The 22,831-nt window shown below is 48.6% G+C and overlaps 1 protein-coding gene and 1 long non-coding RNA gene across 3 annotated transcripts in view; one reads left to right on the top strand and one right to left on the bottom strand.

Annotated features, from left to right (window-relative positions):
* LOC130355648 (otospiralin-like) overlaps positions 1-22,831 on the top strand; it is a 64,234-nt gene that overhangs the window by 4,453 nt on the left and 36,950 nt on the right. Inside the window, exon 1 of one of the 2 annotated variants that reach the window (XR_008888605.1) lies at positions 21,153-21,205. The exons of the other annotated variant lie outside the window; for it this stretch is intronic. The gene's annotated coding sequence lies outside the window, so the exon portion shown is untranslated. Of the gene's footprint in view, positions 1-21,152; positions 21,206-22,831 lie in introns of those variants that run through there. 2 annotated transcript variants of the gene reach the window in all.
* Positions 264-21,547, bottom strand: LOC130355650 (uncharacterized). Its single transcript, XR_008888608.1, has 3 exons — positions 21,493-21,547; positions 477-652; positions 264-332 (listed from the first exon to the last, which is right to left on the bottom strand). It is a non-coding gene; the product is annotated as an uncharacterized LOC130355650 (long non-coding RNA).

Genomic DNA, 22,831 nt, shown 5'->3' with positions numbered 1-22,831 from the left:
TTAATACAGAGAGAGAAAAGGGAAAAGCATACCTGTTTCTGTAGGACAGAAGGATGTTTCAGTACTGACACTTTACTAGGAAACAGATGTGCAGATTAGTGCTGGAGGTCAGACTGAAGGCTTGATTGAGCTGAATTAAACGTACAAGAAAGTGGATGGTTGTTAATGGATGGTCTATAATTCTTACTGTATATACTTATAGATGTACTGCTGGTGTGTTGGCCCCGTACCTTACACAGCTCAGCAGCAATTGTGTGTGTTAGCGCCGTCCGTGTGGCTGGTTGCTATGGGTGATGCCCGTTCAGATAGATTATTGCCTACTGCGCGTGTTTCTAAAAAAAACAGCAAAGTTAGAGAGCTATAAGCAACAAAGTTGGAGGACCATAAGTGGTTTTTACAAGTGCGCTTAGCGATCTGTCAGCGATCCTGCACTGATAATTAGCGGAGCTTTCGTGTCTCAAGTAGAGAAAATATACCTGAGTTCATGTGTAGCATTAATAATCCATAGTTGTAGCACTGATTACCGGTTACTGATGGTATGGAGGGTCCTTAAACTCTGGTGCGGTGGTTCCGTTTCGGTGTCCGTGTTGTTTCCTCCTGTGATGCAGCGGGAGATCGCCCCGGCCGGTGACGTCTCAACCAAGCTGCTGTGCTGTATGAAAGCAGAGTGAGGAGAAGTGACGTCACTACAAATGCTCCTATAGTCCACAATACCCTCGACTAGTTTCGGAAACTTGGGGCGGTTTTCTTTGTCTGGTCTGGTCCTGGAAACTCCACGGACACCGAGACGGAACCACAGCGCCAGAGTTTGAGGACCCTCCATACCATCAATAACTGGTAATCAGTGCAACAACTATGGATTATTAACGCTACACATGAACTCTGGTATCATTTCTCTACTTGAGACACGAAAGCTCCGCTAACTATCAGTGCAGGATCGCTGACAGATCGCTAAGCGCACTTGTAAAAAACACTTATGGTCCTTCAATTTTGTTGCTTATAGCTCTCTAACTTTGCTGTTTTTTTAGAAACACGCACAGTAGGCAATAATCTATTTATCTGAACGGGCATCACCCATAGCAACCAGCCACACGGACGGCGCTAACACACACAATTGCTGCTGAGCTGTGTAAGGTACGGGACCAACACACCAGCAGTACATCTATAAGTATATACAGTAAGAATTATAGACCATCCATTAACAACCATCCACTTGTACGTTTAATTCAGCTCAATCAAGCCTTCAGTCTAACCTCCAGCATTACTCTACACACCTGTTTCCTAGTAAAGTGTCAGTACTGAAACATCCTTCTGTCCTACAGAAACAGGTATGCTTTTCTCTCTCTGTATTAACAACACACCCTCTCCAGCAGCGCATACCACTAATATATATCTTTTGTACCTATAAGATTCCACCTGTCAGCTCTCAGAATGCTCTTCACCCAGCCAAGTTACCCTCCTTGTACCTTTTGTTTTCCCCTCTATACCTACAGTTCTGCTGAAGATATCTTTTGTGCCCTAACTAAGGGAAATGTAGAGTTGGTGAGTTCATACAGTAATAAGCTGTAGAGTCCTACAACTCAACCAAGTCACACAGCCTGTCTCCAGTGTGTTCTATGAAATGCACCTGACTCCACTCTGTTGAATAAAATCTGACCTGGAGAAAACTTCTGCAAGAGAAAAACCTGTGTCACATATGATACTTTAGTGTGAGGGACCAAAGTTCTAGATCTGTGATCTGACATTTGCTGCACTTAAGACTCAATGCAAGTGCAGTGATGAGACTTTGCAAAGAGATTATTTGAAATGTACTTGGAGCGGAAGGTATCACAATGACAGACAATCCATGCATGTCACATCAACTAAGATATGTATATATGTGGCATACACTACAAACTTTATGTGCTTCTTTAAGTAAATAATGTGAGAAGCGGAGACAGCTCCACTTCAGGAGGAAAGCCAGTAGGAAACACTTAAATTTATTTAAAGATTGTATTGATTTAGTATGAGATTACACAATACCTAATACAGCAAACTCTGACTGCAATTAGACTAGGGGACTGATGGCGTGTCCCCCAAGGATCCTGTCCTTTTTTAAGGATTTGTTTTTCTCCTTTAGTAAGTCTCTGAGGTACATTTTCAATGTCTAATACAGGGCACGAGGCATGCTGTTTAGTTCAGTAAGCATGTATAAAGAAAATGGTTTATGTCACTGGCATAAATGAAGAATGTTCTTACAATGCATTTGCAAAGGAGCATATTGTTTCACTGTTTAAGTTGGAAGTATGCAGGCTAAGGATTGTGACCCATACGTCATCTCGGCATTTACTGCTCAGCTGGGTTGTGATTTCCTTCTCTGTGAATAAACTGAATATATTAGCCCTGGCTTTCCTTTGAGCCCAGAGGTCAGCATTGTCTATGTCCACATTTCATGCATTTTGAGGCTCTATATAACAGAAGTGTCCCCTTTCTGAATAAGAAAACATTGCATATGATGTCTTGTCCAGCTACATGGGACTTCCATCAGTCCTGTCACCTACTAGACGTAGTAGTGAAACTAGCACATTGGTCCTGATTTAAGAGTGAAGTGTAGTTTTTCTTTGCAGGGTCCCCCCCCCCCAAATATATGTTTTTCCATAGTATTTACTAAGGTTTCCCTACGTTTTGCTTTTCTCGGTCGCTCTTCATTGGGGGGGGGGGGGGAGGGACACCTATACTGATGAGTATATGCTCTTGCCACTAGCAGGCTCTGACACTAGGAAAAGAAGTCTGCTCCTCCCTGGCAGGATATACCCGACCACTGGAAGTGAGATATCTGTTTTAGCTAGTGTCAGTAGGAGGCAAGACACAGGTCCGAGAGCTCCCCAGGCCTGGTACTTTTTTATTATTTTCTAGTAAGGGCTGTTTAGTTAGGGTTTTTCTCCCTTTTGTTTCCCTTTTTCAGGTGGGGGTTCAGGAGCATGGCACTACCTGTTCCCCCATATGCGACAAAGGGGCACAGATAAAGAGTATGTACTGTCAACCCCTTCTCGCCAATGGCTAGCGCCTGGAGGTTGTAACCTGGGTCCAGGTCCCCCACTGCCCCGGCTTGCTCCGCTATCTTAGCCTGGTATGATGCAGCGTGACCATAAGCTGGTTGAAGACGCCTGGGTGAGTATGAGAAGATGGAGTCTGTTGGTGAGTATGTCTAACATTCTCCCCCTCCCCTTCTGTACTCCGCTAAGGTTTATCCATCCTGAGGTCCCTTTTCCCCAGCGCCGGCTCCTCAGCTGCCATTACACGTGGCTGTGCTGGGCTAACCTTGTGGCCTCCTGGTCACGCTACCAGCAGCCCCATCTGCAGCTATCCTCAAAACGCCCGCACAGCCACCGTTTTTATCCTGACAGGGGTTAGTCCTAAGGATTATTGGGGGTTGTTGTTGAGGGATATCTGAGATTTTTATTGGGGCTCTCAGGTGTGGGGGCTCGGTGGGCTGTGCGGCGGCTCATTCACTTGCTGTACAGCAGTACTGTACATATATAGACAGCCGGCTCTGCTCCTCTGTTGGCCACCTTTTTCTCTGCACACACTTTCACTTTCCTTTCACCTGCACCATTATGCGCTTCTCATGCTCCGCTCCTCTCCCTCACCTTGTTCCCAGGGCGATGGGAGGCCGAGCGATTGGACGACGGGGCCCGCCATTTTGCTCCGGCATCTCCCCGCAGTGTGAGTGATATCCGCTGCTCCCTGCTCAGCAGTGACTGGGCACGCTGCAGGGGTCAGGGGCGCTCGGTCGGTAGTTCTCTGTCTTTCTCTCCTGGGGGTCCGGCAGGTTCTGGCCTCAGGGTCCCTGCGCAGCACACTGCTTCCTGCGCTCTTTTTATTTACAAAAAATAAATAAAAAATCTTTTGTTTCTCAGTCCATGTGCTTACCACCCTGTTGTGGCCATTCAGTAGATTGTTTGGTTTCCCCTTGTGGTGGCAGACAGCTATTGCAGTCTTTTGATGTCCGCTTTTTACCGGTTTAATCTTGCTGGGTTTCCGGTCTGGGGACCATATATTAAATATTTGCTTCCGCCACCCTGTTTTATCACCTGAAGAGGCAAAGGTCTCTTCGCCAGCTCAGGGATATTGGATGACATTTATCATTGTCTTTAGACCATTTTTTGTGTCTACAAAAGGCGCAAAAAAAGGCTCAAGCAGGGTTTATCTGCACCTTTTGGTTTACACATTTCTGCTGACTTTGAGTTGCAATCCATTGATTTTGGCAATAAACATGATATGGAAGGGTTTTATGAACTGCACATTTTTGTGAAAAGACCCCAAAATGGTGCAAAGCCACTGAAAAGTCTCTAAAACTACACCAACCCAAACTTAGCTTAGCTTTTTGGTGTATGTGAAGAGAGAAATTTCAGAAAATGTGTACCTGCACAAAATGTATCAAATGGTCTATGACAATTTAATAAATGTGGTGCTTCTACACATTACCAACACACAAAAAAAAGTTGTAGAAAAATGCTTCACACCTACAATGATAAATGCCAGCCATTGTGCGTGGCATTTCTGCCATGACATGTCTGCCGCGCCCACAGCCGCATTCCAGCCCTTTCCCCAGGGCGATAGACCGGTGGGATGCCCCTTCAGATGCATCTGCATCCTTGACCTTAGCTGAGGGCCTTTCCAAGGTGTTTTGTTGTCTTTAGACATCAAGTGTCTGCTTTGTGGTCTTTATTCCTGGGAGGGTTCTGGGAAACCGCAGTGGTATCAATTTTCTCCCACAGGTCCTTATAGGTCTTTGGAATCTGGCTAGTGTGCTGGACCCCCCACTTCTAGTGCAAGGTTTTCAAGTACGTGTTCCTACGTGAACATGAAATGGACCCAATACCACAGACAGTGGTCTGCGTGGTTTCCTCTGCTGCCAGTCACTCATCACATCGCATCCACGGCTGGAATTACGGCTCCCCACTGCTAACAAGTGGTGTCTGAAGGAGTGACCCGTCATGTACAATTCACGGCGACAGGGATACAGTCCATGGCTCCTTAGCCTCCCCTGATCTCCCAGGATGGCGGGGTACTATCCATGGCCCCAGGCTTCCCCGCCCCTCCATATGCGACAATAAGGCACCAATGCCTGGGGGTGTTCTCTATTGATAAGCAGACTGTTGTCTGCTCAGTTTCTGCCACCACCGGTCTCCCATCATGGGGCTGCCACATGCTTGGCTGGAGTTTCTGTACCCCTCTTCTAATTCTGAGAAGTCCAGAAGGGTGTCGTTATAGGTACAAGGGGACCCTGTGCCAGTAAGCTGGACAGTGGTCTTCATGGTCTCCTACACCTCTAGGTCGCCCTTCAGGTGTTACGGTCCCACTGCTATGGCGCGGTGTCCGAAGAAGTGACCCTACATGTCCTATCGACCCTTTTCAGGGTGACAGGGATGCAATCCAGGGATCCTCAACCTCCCCTGATCTTCCAGGGTGAGCGCACAACAAGGCTCAAGTGTGAGAGAGCACTATGTACATTTGAAGCCTAAATTGGTGATTTGCACAGCGGTTCTGACATAAACGCAAAAAAAAATAAATACCCAGATCTGACCCCATTTTGGAAACTACACCCCTCAGGGAACGTAACAAGGGGTATAGTGAGCCTTAACACCCCACATGTGTTTGAAGAATTTTCGTTAAAGTTGGATGGGAAAAAAAATAAAAAATGTCACTAAAATGCTGGTGTTACCCTAAATTTTTCATTTTCACAAGGGTAATAGGAAAAAAGCCCCGCAAAATTTGTAACCCCTTTTCTTTTGAGTAAGAACATACCCCATATGTGGATGTAAACTGCTCTGCTGGTGCACTACAATGCTCAGAAGAGAAGCAGCACCATTGGGATTTTGGAGAGAAAATTTGTCCGGAATTGAAGGCCATGTGTGTTTACAAAGTCCCCATAGTGCATGAACAATGGACCCCCCCCCCCCACATGTGACCCCATTTTGGAAACTACCCTCCAATCAAATTCTCTTTCCAAAAGCTCAATGGCGCTCCTCCTCTTCTGAGCATTGTAGTGCGCCAGCAGAGCACTTGACGTCCACACATGGGGTATTTCCATACTCCGAAGAAATGCGGTTACAAATTTTGGGGGTCATTTTCTCCTTTTACCCCTTGTAAACATGTAAAATTTGGGGAAAACCAGCATTTTAGTGGGTACTCCGCCCCTAGACATCTTATCCCTGTTACGCCGAGCGCTCCGGGTCCCCGCTCCTCCCCGGAGCGCTCGCTTCACTCTCCCCGCGGCAGCGCTCCGGTCACGTCCTCTGACCCGGGGCGCTGCGATTCCGCTGCCAGCCGGGATGCGATTCGCGATGCGGGTAGCGCCCGCTCGCGATGCGCACCCCGGCTCCCCTACCTGACTCGCTCTCCGTCTGTTCTGTCCCGGCGCGCGCGGCCCCGCTCCCTAGGGCGCGCGCGCGCCGGGTCTCTGCGATTTAAAGGGCCACTGCGCCGCTGATTGGCGCAGTGGTTCCAATTAGTGTGTTCACCTGTGCACTTCCCTATATCACCTCACTTCCCCTGCACTCCCTTGCCGGATCTTGTTGCCTTAGTGCCAGTGAAAGCGTTCCTTGTGTGTTCCTTGCCTGTGTTTCCAGACCTTCTGCCGTTGCCCCTGACTACGATCCTTGCTGCCTGCCCCGACCTTCTGCTACGTCCGACCTTGCTTTTGCCTACTCCCTTGTACCGCGCCTATCTTCAGCAGCCAGAGAGGTGAGCCGTTGCTAGTGGATACGACCTGGTCACTACCGCCGCAGCAAGACCATCCCGCTTTGCGGCGGGCTCTGGTGAAAACCAGTAGTGGCTTAGAACCGGTCCACTAGCACGGTCCACGCCAATCCCTCTCTGGCACAGAGGATCCACTACCTGCCAGCCGGCATCGTGACAGTAGATCCGGCCATGGATCCCGCTGAAGTTCCTCTGCCAGTTGTCGCTGACCTCACCACGGTGGTCGCCCAGCAGTCACAACAGATAGCGCAACAAGGCCAACAGCTGTCTCAACTGACCGTTATGCTACAACAGTTACTACCACAGCTTCAGCAGTCATCTCCTCCGCCAGCTCCTGCAACTCCTCCGCAGCGAGTGGCCGCTCCTGGGATACGCTTATCCTTGCCGGATAAATTTGATGGGGACTCTAAGTTTTGCCGTGGCTTTCTTTCCCAATGTTCCCTGCATCTGGAGATGATGTCGGACCTGTTTCCCACTGAAAGGTCTAAGGTGGCTTTCGTAGTCAGCCTTCTGTCCGGAAAAGCCCTGTCATGGGCCACACCGCTCTGGGACCGCAACGACCCCGTCACTGCCTCTGTACACTCCTTCCTCTCGGAAATTCGAAGTGTCTTTGAGGAACCTGCCCGAGCCTCTTCTGCTGAGACTGCCCTGTTGAACCTGGTCCAGGGTAATTCTTCCGTTGGCGAGTATGCCGTACAATTCCGTACTCTTGCTTCAGAATTGTCCTGGAATAATGAGGCCCTCTGCGCGACCTTCAAAAAAGGCCTATCCAGCAACATTAAAGATGTTCTGGCCGCACGAGAAATTCCTGCTAATCTACATGAACTTATTCACCTAGCCACTCGCATTGACATGCGTTTTTCCGAAAGGCGTCAGGAACTCCGCCAAGATATGGACTCTGTTCGCACGAGGCGTTTCTTCTCCTCGGCTCCTCTCTCCTCTGGTCCCCTGCAATCTGTTCCTGTGCCTCCCGCCGTGGAGGCTATGCAGGTCGACCGGTCTCGCCTGACACCTCAAGAGAGGACACGACGCCGTATGGAGAACCTCTGCCTGTACTGTGCTAGTACCGAACACTTCCTGAGAGATTGTCCTATCCGTCCTCCCCGCCTGGAAAGACGTACGCTGACTCCGCACAAAGGTGAGACAGTCCTTGATGTCTACTCTGCTTCTCCACGTCTTACTGTGCCTGTGCGGATGTCTGCCTCTGCCTTCTCCTTCTCTACAGTGGCCTTCTTGGACTCTGGATCTGCAGGAAATTTTATTTTGGCCTCCCTCGTCAACAGGTTCAACATCCCGGTGACCAGTCTCACCAGACCCCTCTACATCAATTGTGTAAATAATGAAAGATTGGACTGTACCATACGTTTCCGCACGGAGCCCCTTCTTATGAGCATCGGATCTCATCATGAGAGGATTGAACTTTTGGTCCTCCCCAATTGCACCTCGGAAATTCTCCTTGGACTTCCCTGGCTTCAACTTCATTCCCCTACCCTGGATTGGTCCACTGGGGAGATCAAGAGTTGGGGGTCCTCTTGTTCCAAGAACTGTCTAAAACCGGTTCCCAGTAACCCTTGCCGTAACTCTGTGGTTCCTCCAGTAACCGGTCTCCCTAAGGCCTATATGGACTTCGCGGATGTTTTCTGCAAAAAACAAGCTGAGACTCTACCTCCTCACAGGCCTTATGATTGCCCTATCGACCTCCTCCCGGGCACTACTCCACCCCGGGGCAGAATTTATCCTCTCTCTGCCCCAGAGACTCTTGCCATGTCCGAATACGTCCAGGAGAATCTAAAAAAGGGCTTTATCCGTAAATCCTCCTCTCCTGCCGGAGCCGGATTTTTCTTTGTGTCCAAAAAAGATGGCTCCCTACGTCCTTGCATTGACTACCGCGGTCTTAATAAAATCACGGTTAAGAACCGCTACCCCTTACCCCTCATCTCTGAACTCTTTGATCGCCTCCAAGGTGCCCACATCTTCACTAAATTGGACTTAAGAGGCGCCTATAACCTCATCCGCATCAGAGAGGGGGACGAGTGGAAAACGGCATTTAACACCAGAGATGGACACTTTGAGTATCTGGTCATGCCCTTTGGACTGTGCAACGCCCCTGCCGTCTTCCAAGACTTTGTCAATGAAATTTTTCGTGATCTGTTATACTCCTGTGTTGTTGTATATCTGGACGATATCCTAATTTTTTCTGCCAATCTAGAAGAACACCGCCAGCATGTCCGTATGGTTCTTCAGAGACTTCGTGACAACCAACTCTATGCCAAAATTGAGAAATGTCTGTTTGAATGCCAATCTCTTCCTTTTCTAGGATATTTGGTCTCTGGCCAGGGACTACAGAGGGATCAAGTTCTCCTGTTATTATCTACACCGACCACAAGAACCTCTCCTACCTCCAGTCTGCCCAACGGCTGAATCCTCGCCAGGCCCGGTGGTCTCTGTTCTTTGCCCGATTTAATTTTGAGATTCACTTTCGTCCTGCCGATAAGAACATTAGGGCCGATGCTCTCTCTCGTTCCTCGGATGCCTCAGAAGTTGAACTCTCTCCGCAACACATCATTCCACCTGACTGCCTGATCTCCACTTCTCCTGCCTCCATCAGGCAGACTCCTCCAGGAAAGACCTTTGTTTCTCCTCGCCAACGCCTCGGAATCCTCAAATGGGGTCACTCCTCCCATCTCGCAGGTCATGCGGGTATCAAGAAATCTGTGCAACTCATCTCCCGCTACTATTGGTGGCCGACTCTGGAGACGGATGTTGTGGACTTTGTGCGAGCCTGCACTATCTGTGCCCGGGATAAGACTCCTCGCCAGAAGCCCGCTGGTTTTCTTCATCCTCTGCCTGTCCCCGAACAGCCTTGGTCTCTGATTGGTATGGATTTTATTACTGATTTACCCCCTTCCCGTGGCAACACTGTTATTTGGGTGGTCGTTGATCGATTCTCCAAAATGGCACATTTCATCCCTCTTCCTGGTCTTCCTTCTGCGCCTCAGTTGGCTAAACAATTTTTTGTACACATTTTTCGTCTTCACGGGTTGCCTACGCAGATTGTCTCGGATAGAGGCGTCCAATTCGTGTCTAAATTCTGGAGGGCTCTCTGTAAACAACTCAAGATTAAATTAAATTTTTCTTCTGCATATCATCCCCAGTCCAATGGACAAGTAGAAAGGATTAACCAGATCTTGGGTGATTATTTGCGACATTTTGTTTCCTCCCGCCAGGATGACTGGGCAGATCTCCTCCCATGGGCCGAATTCTCGTATAACTTCAGGGTCTCTGAGTCTTCCTCCAAATCCCCATTTTTCGTGGTGTACGGCCGTCACCCTCTTCCCCCCCTCCCTACTCCCTTGCCCTCTGGTCTGCCCGCTGTGGATGAAATTTCTCGTGACCTTTCCATCATATGGAGAGAGACCCAAAATTCTCTCTTACAGGCTTCATCACGCATGAAGAAGTTCGCGGATAAGAAAAGAAGAGCTCCCCCCGTTTTTTCCCCTGGAGACAAGGTATGGCTCTCCGCTAAATATGTCCGCTTCCGTGTCCCTAGCTACAAGTTGGGACCACGCTATCTTGGTCCTTTCAAAATTTTGTGTCAAATTAATCCTGTCTCTTATAAACTTCTTCTTCCTCCCTCTCTTCGTATCCCTAATGCCTTTCACGTCTCTCTTCTCAAACCACTCATCCTCAACCGTTTTTCTCCCAAATCTGTTCCTCCCACTCCTGTTTCCTGCTCCTCGGACATCTTCTCGGTCAAAGAAATTTTAGCTGCCAAAAAGGTCAGAGGGAAAAATTTTTTTTTAGTGGACTGGGAGGGTTGTGGTCCTGAAGAGAGATCCTGGGAACCTGAGGACAACATCCTAGACAAAAGTCTGCTCCTCAGGTTCTCAGGCTCTAAGAAGAGGGGGAGACCCAAGGGGGGGGGTACTGTTACGCCGAGCGCTCCGGGTCCCCGCTCCTCCCCGGAGCGCTCGCTTCACTCTCCCCGCGGCAGCGCTCCGGTCACGTCCTCTGACCCGGGGCGCTGCGATTCCGCTGCCAGCCGGGATGCGATTCGCGATGCGGGTAGCGCCCGCTCGCGATGCGCACCCCGGCTCCCCTACCTGACTCGCTCTCCGTCTGTTCTGTCCCGGCGCGCGCGGCCCCGCTCCCTAGGGCGCGCGCGCGCCGGGTCTCTGCGATTTAAAGGGCCACTGCGCCGCTGATTGGCGCAGTGGTTCCAATTAGTGTGTTCACCTGTGCACTTCCCTATATCACCTCACTTCCCCTGCACTCCCTTGCCGGATCTTGTTGCCTTAGTGCCAGTGAAAGCGTTCCTTGTGTGTTCCTTGCCTGTGTTTCCAGACCTTCTGCCGTTGCCCCTGACTACGATCCTTGCTGCCTGCCCCGACCTTCTGCTACGTCCGACCTTGCTTTTGCCTACTCCCTTGTACCGCGCCTATCTTCAGCAGCCAGAGAGGTGAGCCGTTGCTAGTGGATACGACCTGGTCACTACCGCCGCAGCAAGACCATCCCGCTTTGCGGCGGGCTCTGGTGAAAACCAGTAGTGGCTTAGAACCGGTCCACTAGCACGGTCCACGCCAATCCCTCTCTGGCACAGAGGATCCACTACCTGCCAGCCGGCATCGTGACAATCCCCTATCCAAAGAATAGCACTTGACGTCCACACATTGGGTATTTCCATACTCAGATGGGGTTACAAATTTATGGGGGAATTTTCTCCCACTACCCTTTGTAAAAATTGTAAATTTGGGGGAAAAAACTGCACTTTAGTGAAAAAAAAACCAACTTTTTTTAATTTACACATTCGACTTTAACGCAAAGTTAAAGCCATGTGGGGGGGGGGGGGTGTTCGGCTGTTCTGGCACCATAGGGGCCTCCTAAATGTCACATGCCCCCCAAAAACCATTTCAGAAAAACTCCAAATCTCCAAAATCCCATTGTCGCTCCTTCCCTTCTGAGCCCTCTACTGCGCCCGCCGAACACTTGACATACACATATGAGGTATTTCCTTACTCGAGAGAAATTGGGCTACAAATTTTGAGAGAATTTTCTCCTTTTACCTCTTCTAATAAGAAAGCCCTTCAAATCCACTTCAAACCTGAACTGGTCCATGAAAAATTCAGATTTTGAAAATTTTGTGAAAAATTTGAAAATTGCTGCTGAACTTTGAAGCCCTCTGATGTCTTCCAAAATTAAAAACATGTCAACTTTATGATGCAAACATAAAGAAGACAAATTGTATTTGGGAATCAAAATTTAAGTTATTTGGAAAGTCTATTTCCCTTACAACCAGAAAGCTTCAAAGTTAGGCTGCTTTCACACTATGAAGTTCACCCGTTAATAAATGTACATTTGAAAATAATTATTAAACGCCCGTTAAACAACCTCATTCAAGTCAATGGGTTTTTTCGTTTACCCGTTATCACCTGTTATAGTCCGTCATGACTAACGGACATTAGTTGTGACAGGAGAAATAACGTGACATGCACTAATTTTTCGGCCGTCACAAGGGATGGATAAATTAACGGACGTTATTTTTAACATCGAAGTCTATGGCTGACAGATGTTAGTAAATACACCCGTTAATGCAAGTTATTATAACAAACGTTATTTTTACTGAGCATGCTCAGAAGAGGTGACATCAGCAGACTCCTGCAGTGATGAGGGACTACTGCTACTCCCATCATGGAACAGACTTGTTTCCATGATGGGAGTAGTAATTCCCCATTGAGGGAGTCTGCCGGTGGCTGGGGAGGTTACATTAGTGTTTGCACTACTACCCCCATCATGGAACAGACTCTGTTCCATGATGAGGGTTGTAGTACAGGGGCTGAGGGATTGATCGCACCTGGTCTTACTTCTGACCCCCGATGTGATCAGAAGTTATTAAGCAGGGGAGCGGGCAGCATGGTCTGCAACCCTGCGAGCACAATATATATATTTTTTTTTTTTTATATTCAGAAGAGTTTTATTAATTGAGCAGTATACAAACAGTAGCAAAGAGCATTGTTAGAGTACTCAATGAGAATCTCCATCAGTCGAGTCAATAGGGAAAACAGCATGAAAAAGATAAGGCAATGAACATTTGGTACAAAGTATCAATAGGAAAGGAATGTCATCTGGGGGCAATATACAATGCCGTGGATACTAACAAGTTGTACCAGGACAAACAAGTAGTTAAACTGTCGATAGACATGTCTCTATATCCTTATGTGTTTAGGAAGAGATAAAAAATCAGTGATATAATAAAATAAAATTGAAATAAAATAAAGTAAAGGGGTAAAGGGAAAGAGCTGGGGAAGACGACAAGGGGAGAAGTAAGGAGAGTTGGAAGTGGAGGGAGGAGAAACATCAGAACTCGGGTACTCACTTGAATCGCTACGTAAGGGTGCAGCCACCACCCCAACACTCCGGTCCCGGTCCACGAGAGGGTTACCACGTCTCCCTCAAATACCATCATTCGCCGCGTAGAGGGGTGAGTTAACAAAAGTGAGCCAGGGAAGCCAAATCGTAGTGTATTTTTCTTGTCTACCCGAGGAGTCTGCCATCAGTTCCTCCATACGGCATAAGAAGAGAATCTCCCTGTACCATTCAGAAATGGTCGGGGGGCAAGGGTCTTTCCAATGTCTGGGTATGACAGTTCTCGCAGCCATGAGGAGGAAGTGTGCTAGTGCCCTAGAGGGGGTTCTCCTAGTGGCGGGTAGTATGGAAAGTAGGAGGGCTTTTGGGTGGTTCATGTATGTCACACCAGTAATGGAGGCGATGCGGGCAACCACCACCTCCCAGAAACGGGTCAGAGAGGGGCACGACCACCAAATATGGGTCATTGTTCCACCAGGTGCGCCGCAACGCCAACATAAGTCCGGTACAGTGGGGTACATGCGATTCAGAGTAGAAGGAACCCTGTACCACCGGGATAGTAATTTGAAGTTAGTCTCCTGCGCCCTACATGATATCGACAGTCGGTGACACATGGTAAAGGCAGTCGTCCAGTCCGAGGGAGCAAAGGTCGTGCGTAGCTCCGACTCCCACGCCCCCACATACCTTGGAGGCGATTGCTCAGCCTTATCCATAATTAAGCGATAAATCTGTGATACAGGCCTGAGGGGCGCAGAGTCAGAGACGCACATCTGTTCCAAAGGCGAAAGAGGCCTTGCCAGGAACAGTGTCTGTCCCATGGTCCGGATAAAATGATCTAATTGTAGGTATTGCAACTGGACTAGCGGTGTACGGGAGCGTTCAGGGACTAGTGTCTCATAGGGTTTCAGTCTCGTGCCGTCCAAGAAAGTGTTAATCGGGAGGAACCCTCGTCCTGTCATCCCTAAAAAGTCAGTACAGTGTAAACCAGGAGTGAAGAGGGGGTTGCCAGCGACCGGGGTCAGGGGGCCACCCGGTATGATCAGTTCAGTCTTCGTTATATAGCGCCTATATGTCGTGACCATTTCCCTCAACACCCAGGGCAGAGTGCGGATGGATTCCCAGGACAGGGCATCTGGGGGCAACCAGGGGAAGGCGGCCAGTTGTTTGCCAGTCCCCAACTCGGATCCCACCCATCTCTTGGACGCGTGACCGTGAAAGAGGTCTAGGAATCTCACCAGAGTGGCTGCTACGTAATAGGCCTGACTGTCCGGGACCGCGAGGCCTCCCGCCCGTTTACTTCTCATTAAAACTTGCCTGGCTATCCTTGAAGGCCTGTTTGCCCAGATAAAGTCCCTAAACAGCTTGTTTATCTTTTTAAAGAATGCGGGGGGTAGGGTGACAGGCACAGTTTGGAATAGGTAGAGGAGTCTTGGGAGAACATTCATTTTAAGGATGTTCACTCTACCCAACCACGAAAAGGTATCCCTCGTCCATCTCCGCAAGTCCCCCTCAATCGTAGACAGTAAGGGCTGAAAGTTAAGGGCATAACAGTCCGATAGATTCGCGGGCACCTGGACACCCAGATAAGTGATGGATGTGGAGGACCATCTGAAAGGGTGGGCTTCCTTAAGTCGAGTCACTAACTCCCCAGGGAGGGTCACATTGAGGGCAACACTTTTGGTCAGGTTGATTTTATGGTTACTAAAGTGAGAGTACGTCTCTATGGTCTGCAATATAGCTGGCAGGGAGACCAGAGGGTCCGCGACGTAAAGGAGCAGATCATCCGCGAACGCAGAGCAGGTGTGACTCTCCACCCCCTGTCGAAACCCAGTAATCGCAGGGTTCGATCTTAGGGCAATCAGTAGGTGTTCCATGCACAGAACATAAAGTAAGGGGGAGAGAGGGCACCCCTGTCTCGTACCGTTCCGGATTGGAATGGGGGATGAAAGGGAGCCGTTAATTCGCACCCTCGTCTGGGGGCTATCATATAGGGCCAAGATTCGCCACAGCATTGAAGGGCCCAGTCCTATCTGCTCGAGGACAGCTTTCATGAACCCCCAGTCCACCCTGTCAAATGCCTTTTCGGCATCAAGTGACAGCAACATTAATGATTGGCTAGATGTCTTGGCCTGGTGTATGATAGAGTATGCTCTGACAGTATTGTCCCTGGTTTCCCTCGATTTAACAAAGCCAGATTGGTCAGGGTGGACTAGGGGACCAAGAACAGTGGTCAGGCGATTCGCCAGCAGCTTGGCAAACAGTTTGGTGTCAACGTTCAACAAGGAGATGGGGCGGTAGCTGGCACATAAATTGGGGTCCTTGCCTTCCTTAGGTATTACTGTAATATGGGCATTTAGGGCGTCTCGAGGGAAATTAGAGCCGAGGGAGATAGCATTGAACGCCCCGTGTAGGAGGGGGAGCAGGTCATCCCTCAGGGACTTGTAAAACTTGGCTGTGAATCCATCCGGACCGGGGCTTTTCCCCGATGACTGGTTCTTAATCACCGTGGCCAGCTCCTCCTCTCCAAACGGGGCCTCCAAGAGCTCAATGTCCTCTCCAGATAGTCTGGGGAGGGCTGTATCGGTAATATAGTCAGTCAAGGAGAGGTGAGGTGAGGTCGATGTTAGGGTGTCGGCGGGTGATGGGAGATTATAGAGATTGGTATAGTAAGACTCAAATGCGGCAAGGATGTCCTTCGTAAGGAAGGACCTCCCAGTCTGGGACGTGGTGATTGACGGGATATAGAGCGCAGCTCTCTTGTCTCTCAGTGCCCTGGCCAGGAATCTCCCGGGTTTGTTTCCCCACTCATAGAAAGTCTTCGAGCAGTGTTGTCGATAGTATTTGTAACCGTCGTTAAGGAGGGTACAGATGTCGTGGCGGGTTTTGATGAGGGCACGTAAAGAGGATTCCTGTAGAGACCGTTTGTGTTGTGTCTCCAGGGAAGACAATGTTTCTAGAAGACGCCGTAGTCTCTCCGATCTCTCCTTTTTGAGGCGGGAGCCATGTCTGATCAGCACACCCCGTAACACACATTTAAGTGCTTCCCATTGGGTGGGGAGTGGTGTATCATCAGAAACGTGATCAGTTCTGAAATGTGCGATGGTGGTTTTGAGATCGGACAGACAGAGCGTATCAAGAAGTAGAGATTCGTTTAATCTCCAATTATATTGCGGTCTGGTGAGGGTGGGGAAGAATAATGTGCAGTGGACCGGTGCGTGGTCAGATAGGAACAAGTTCCCAATTTGAGACGACGTCACTCTGGGTAAGTAAAAGTGAGGGAGGAATATGTAGTCTAGGCGGCTGTAAACATTGTGGGGGCTAGAGTAGTACGTATAGTCTCGGTCGGTGGCGTGCTGGAGCCTCCACACATCGCACAGCTGCATGGAGTGCAAAAGTTTCCTGAGTGTACTAAGTTGTCTATAAGAGACAGCAGAGCGCTGCGCGGAAGCGTCCAGCAGGGGTTGCATAGCTAAATTCAAGTCGCCCCCCAATATCAACATGCCCTGTGTGAATGAGGACAATTCCTCTAGCGTACGTGTGAGGAATGGGATTTGTAGTGAGTTAGGGGCATAAATCGTCGCTACAGTCACCACCTGCTCCAAAACCGTCCCCTTAACAAACAGAAATCTGGCTTCAGGGTCGGTTCTGACGTCTAGGACCGAGAAGGGTAGGGAACGATGGAAACCAACCGAGACCCCCTTCGAACGAGACTCAGAGTTTGTACTATGGAACCAGGTGGTGAAGTATCGACCCAGGCGATCTGGCATGTGGCCTGTCTTAAAGTGAGTCTCCTGGAGACACAAAATTTTTGTGCGGTTTTTGTGTAAGTGGTATAAAATTTGGGACCTCTTTTCCGGGGTATTAAAACCCTGGACATTTAAAGTGGTTACCTTAATGTCCGACATGATGCTAGTAGTCACTGGGTCCGGAGGAGGGGGTCCGGAGCGCAGGGGTCAGCGGCAAGTCCCAAGTCCTAGATCGGGGGGCAAAAAAGAAGGACACACAAGGGAAGAAGAGAAAGTTAGGAGAAGGAAAGATAAACAAAAATACAAGGTCTGTAAAAGAAAAAGCAAGTGTACTTGCAAACAAATCTACCTGCAGCACTAGACGTCTGCGTGTCTGGTGTATGTGAACTACACCTACCCTAGTGGGGGGAAGGGTACGATGTGAAGGTATCAGAGCTAGTTCTAAAACCGCGTAACAAAATCAGAGAACAACTAGAACTATCGGCTGGGTCCGTCAATCCCAGGCCTCTATAACTGCTAAATAAAGGCGGCGGCAGTTCGTGCCACCACCGTCTAAACTCAAGATAAGGGGGGAGCAGTGGCAGCTCGTGGGAGAAATGCTACCGATGGGGGGTAGGGGGGGGTGGGGGGGGGGGGGGGGGAGATGGAGAAGGGGGGAGGGGGAAAGGGGGTAGGGGAGGGGGCAAGAAGAGGGAGGGGAGGGGGTGGGGGGGGGGGGGAGGGAGGGAATAGGAGGGCGGGGGGAAGGAGTAGGTGGTGGAGAGGGAGGGGGGGGGGAAGGGGTGGTTGAGAGGAAGGGGGGGGGGAAGGGAGAGTGGGTGGGAGTTAGATTATGACATGAGTATAGACGTCGATAGGGTCGGCAGGAAATCAGGTGGCCCATTGGAGGGTATATAAGTGGTCAAAAGGGGGTTCGGAGACAGTAATGGTCGTTAATGCGAAACCTAATCACAGTTCCATTCAATCACAATTCCAATCCCCTCGACTCCGATCTGGTAGGCCGGCGTCTCTGAGGGAGCGGCTCCCCATCAGCCAGGCGCCGGTTCTGGGAGCGTTGCGAAGGTCTCAGGGTCGGGGGAGGTGCATAAGGGTCCCTCAGGTAGGTGATCCATTCAGGTAGTGCCAAAGGTGGGAGTCCCAATGTAGTCAGGAAGGATGAAAGGTCACCCGGATGACGTAAGGAGGCCGTCTGGTTTCCAGAGGTGGCATATAAGGCAAACGGGAATCCCCATCTATACGGGATGTTACGTTCCTGCAGGTGTCTCAGCAATGGGCGTAGCAGAGCCCTCTGTCTCAGTGTGCGGCGGGACAGGTCAGGATAAATTTGTAGAATAGCTCCATCAAAGTCTATGTCCCCTTGTAGTCGCACTTTCTGCATGAGCTGCTCCTTGATTGTGTATTTGTGGATACGGCAGATAACGTCTCGCGGTCGAGAAGGGTCCGTGCTGGGAGCTCTAAGAGCCCGATGGACTCTGTCAATTTCAATATGAGTAGTTGGTGGGTGTCCCAGTATCAGGTTGAAAATCCCGGTAACCGTGGCAAGCAGGTCAGGTGTTCTGGTGGCCTCAGGAAGGCCCCGTATACGAACATTATTTCTCCGGTTTCTGTTCTCAATGTCGTCTAAGTGATCCGCAAAGGCGTGGTGTGTGGAAGTTTGAGCATTCAGAGCAGTTTGCATGTCCTTTAGTGAGACAGTAACAGAATCTTTAAATTCCTCCAGAGCTCCAATCCTACCCTGCATGTCGGCTACATCGCGTTTAACAGGTTGCAGGTCCTGGCGCCAGGCAAATTTGAGATCTGAGGCCAACGCAGACATATCAGCTTTCGTGGGTAGCAGTGCCAGCAGTGCTTGTAATTCGGGGTGCCCCTTAAGGAGAGCCACGGCTTGGGCAGGTGGTGGGAGGGTGGAAGCAATATTCATGTACTCCGGAGAGCCAGCAGGCACCCGACGAGACCCCTGGTCCCGCACACCCTGTCCCCTCTGTGGAGGCCCCCCAGAGGCTAGGCTCTCAGACATGGCAGTCGGATCATGGGCCAGGGAGGGCGACAGCCAGGCTGGGGATGTAGTGGGAGACCTCTGGCGAAAGTGGGGGTCGTCCTGGGTAGGCAGATCATGCGCCCCTTCTTCTTCTGGAGGGTGGAGAGGGGGGGATGGAGAGGGGGGTCCCTCTTGGCTTCCAAATATGGAGGGGATGCTAGGGGATGGAGAGGGAGCCCTGCATCCCTCCATGGCAGTGGAGGGCAGAAGAGATAGGGCCCGGGGTGGTGGCGTGCTCAGGACCCCTCCAGCACTCACCTCCGTCCAAGACGTTCGGGGCGCAGCTTCAGCGTGGGTCCCCGGCTGCTCGCGGGCATCCTCTGTGGGGCAGTCCATGAGGTGCGTTTGTGGAGCACTTATACCTCCACCCGTCTCTTCCGGCAGTTGCCGAGGTACCTGGAGCCCGGTGTTCACAGTCCCTGGTGGCAGCGGAGGCTGTATGGAGCTGCGAGGGGCTCTGGTCGGCAAGTCCAGAAGTGCCGGGAGCGGGGTCCCATGTGGCGCCGCTCCGGTCCCCGCTGTGCGTTGCCTCGTGGCTGGAGGGGAGTGGGCGGGAGTAGTGGAGCCCTGCTGGTCCCGCGCCATCTTGGACTGGGCCGGCATCTTCTGCGGTGGCTCCTGCAGGGCACTCAGCGGGCCGAAGAAGTTCCGGATCGGGGTCCCTGCGTTCTGGGGTGTCTTGGTGGAATGTCCCCTCTTTCCTGATCTCCTGCCGACCATTTATAGTGGCGATATCCCCCGGTTTGACGGCCTGGGTGACGGAGCTCTGTGCCTCAGCGTCTTGCTCGCACCATAGCAGGACACGCCCCCCACAATATATTTTTTACTTTCAAATTAATTTTCAAATTAATTTTCAAATTCCCCGCTGGGAGCCCTGAGTTGCCGGTACTGAGGAGCCAATCAGAGATCCCAGCAGGGTTTTTAAAGGGGTATTCCAGGCAAAAACTTTTTTTTATATATCAACTGGCTCCGGAAAGTTACACAGATTTGTAAATTACTTCTATTAAAAAATCTTAATCCTTCCAATAGTTATTAGCTTCTGAAGTTTTCTGTCTAACTGCTCAATGATGATGTCACATCCCGGGAGCTGTGCATGATGGGAAAATATCCCCATAGGAGCTGGACAGCTCCCGGGACGTGAGTCATCAGAAAGCAGTTAGACAGAAAACAGCAACTCAACTTCAGAAGCTAATAACTATTGGAAGGATTAAGATTTTTTAATAGAAGTAATTTACAAATCTGTTTAACTTTCTGGAGCCAGTTGATATATATAAAAAAGTTTTTGCCTGGAATACCCCTTTAAAATGGACAATGTGAGGGGACATATGTATATTAAAACTGTTGTGGGGGGGGGGCAAAATATATAGCACTGCAGGGGGGGGGGGGGCATAGAGCGCTATATATCTAGCCCCTCAGCGCATTTATAATATGCCTCCCGCTGGCGCATTTATATGTATATATCTATACCCCCGCCAGCGCATAATGTGACAAGACTGTCCATGATGAGAGTAGTAGTAGTCCTAGCTGTGGGAGTCTGTAGGCAGAGGTGTTAAATCGTCCGTACATGACGGATGTTATAACAGGTCTTAACTGATGAATATGCCCTTTATTTGGAAAGACATTATTCAGCTGTTAGCATCCGTTAATTCACCCGTTATTAAACGTCCGTTAACAATACATAATAACATATGTTTATTAATGGGTGAACTTCATAGTGTAAAAGCACACTTAGAAAAAAGCAAAATTTTCAATTTTTTTTAATAAAATTTTTGATTTTTTCACCAAGAAATGATGCAAGTATCGACAACATTTTACCACTAACATAAAGTAGAATATGTCACGAAAAAACTATCTCTGAATCAGAATGAAAAATAAAAGTATCCCAGAGTTATTAATGCTTAAAGTGACAGTGGTCAGATGTGCAAAAAACGCTCTGGGGAAAATAGGCTTGGTCCTTAAGGGGGTATGTTTAAAATTGTCATCTTCTGACCCCTATAATTTTTTTATTTTTTCACATACAGGGCTATATGAGGGCAAATTTTTTGCGCCATGGTCAGTATTTTTTATCGGTATCATTTTTATTTTGAAGGAACTTTTTGATCGCTTTTTTTTAGGCGTATGAAGTAACCAGAAACGTGCAATTTTGGACACTGGTGTTTTTTTTAGGTGTATGCCATGCGGTTTAACTACCCTTAGTAGTAGAGCATCTATATTACTCATCAAACTGTCACCGGAAGTTGGTTGACAGGTGCCACGCCCCCCTTAGTCTCAAGACCCAACACATCAGCCAGCCCCTTCCGGTGGTGTTTGACAGGTACCACGCCCCCTCCCCACGTGTCCTAACTACGCCCATATGTTGGCCCCCAGCTCTCCCATGACCACCACCTCTAACATCAGACATCATGCTGCTATGGCAACTATGTCCCAGCCCCCTCCCCAGCTTATCACACACATACATTCACATTAACTATCAGGAAAATACAGAGCCCGTAGATTGCTTATTTAGTTATGAGCAGCCTTTATAGCACATTTTCATGTATACCAAAGCTCATTCAATATACACACAGCTATAGTTCTAAAAAGAACCCTAAAACTACTAACCTTTTAGGGGAGAGAAGTATATACGGCATGCTAGTCCCGGCGCCGAATCTTTCTGAATGAATAGCATAGGTTTTATAGTAGCATATTGTGACATAATAGGCGGAGGCTAAATTACGTAGATTTCTATGCATACGCCTATACCAACAAGCCCGGACATGTCTGGTGGCAGATTTCTATGTGTTAACATGTCTGGACATGTCTGAATCACCACCCACATATATATTTCCCTTTATAGATAATCAAACAGACCCGTAATGTAAAGTTTAAAAAGCTTTATTGAACAGATAAAATACATAAATTATAGCGTATAAAATTATAAAATCAGATATAATAAAATAAATTTTTGGTTTTGGGCATTAGAAATATAAGGATATTTAATTCAATATAGGTAATTAATATACATAATATTCACAGAGTTAACCAGGCAGTTTGTATGGAGGCAAACTTCCCTGTGTTAGTACCGGCGGTCTAGAAGGTGTAAGATATATTCCCTGTTTAGGGGTTGCAGTTCCTGTAGGATCATTTAACACCTTAAAGACCAAGCTAATTTAGCATGTACGCCCCTCAAAGACCAGGCCTGTTTTTTCAAATCTGATATGTCTGTATTTATTAGAGAATAACTCTGGTAATGTTTTGCCAATGAAAATAATTCTGACATTTTTTTTGTCACAAGTTGTACTACATGTAAATAGTAAAAGTTATTCCATATCATCTGTATTTTTTTTATTTACAACGCATGAAATCGTGACATTTAAAAAAAAAAATGTTTTGTTGTTTTGATGCTAATAGGTTGCATATATTTATACATACCGTGCAATTCTCCTATAAAAAAATTATAATTTCATATGTCTACTATATTTTGTCAGCTTTTTTATTTTAATAATTCACGTTTTAGTTGTATTAGAGGCCTAACAAAATTTACTTGACATTTTGAAAATCTTATTTTTATGTGCTAGGCAAGGTTTGCAGCAACTGAGAGGTGGTAGAACATAGGACCCCCCCCCCCCCCGAATGACACCATTTCAAAAACTAGACCCTATAAGGTATTTACCAGGGGGCATAGTGAGTATTTTAGCGCCATATTTTTTTGGCAGGAATCTTTATAATGTCAGTTGAAAAAAATGAAATTTCCTTTTTTTCCCACAAACGCATCATTTGTGGGACACATTTTTTTATACATCCCTTCTGAAAATGAAAAAAAGCACCCCATATGTTATTCTGCTGTTCGGCCCGTGTTCGGCAATACCCCCACTCAGGCCCTAATTATTTGTTTAGCCGCTTGGTGGGACCCAGAAGGAGAGGAGCACCATTTGACTTTCAGGGCCTCATTTTAGGCCGA

Source organism: Hyla sarda, chromosome 2 (assembly GCF_029499605.1).
Source record: "Hyla sarda isolate aHylSar1 chromosome 2, aHylSar1.hap1, whole genome shotgun sequence".
Lineage (NCBI taxonomy): Eukaryota > Metazoa > Chordata > Amphibia > Anura > Hylidae > Hyla > Hyla sarda.
Note: the sequence above shows the minus strand (reverse complement) of the source record. Positions and strands in the feature narration are given on the sequence as shown.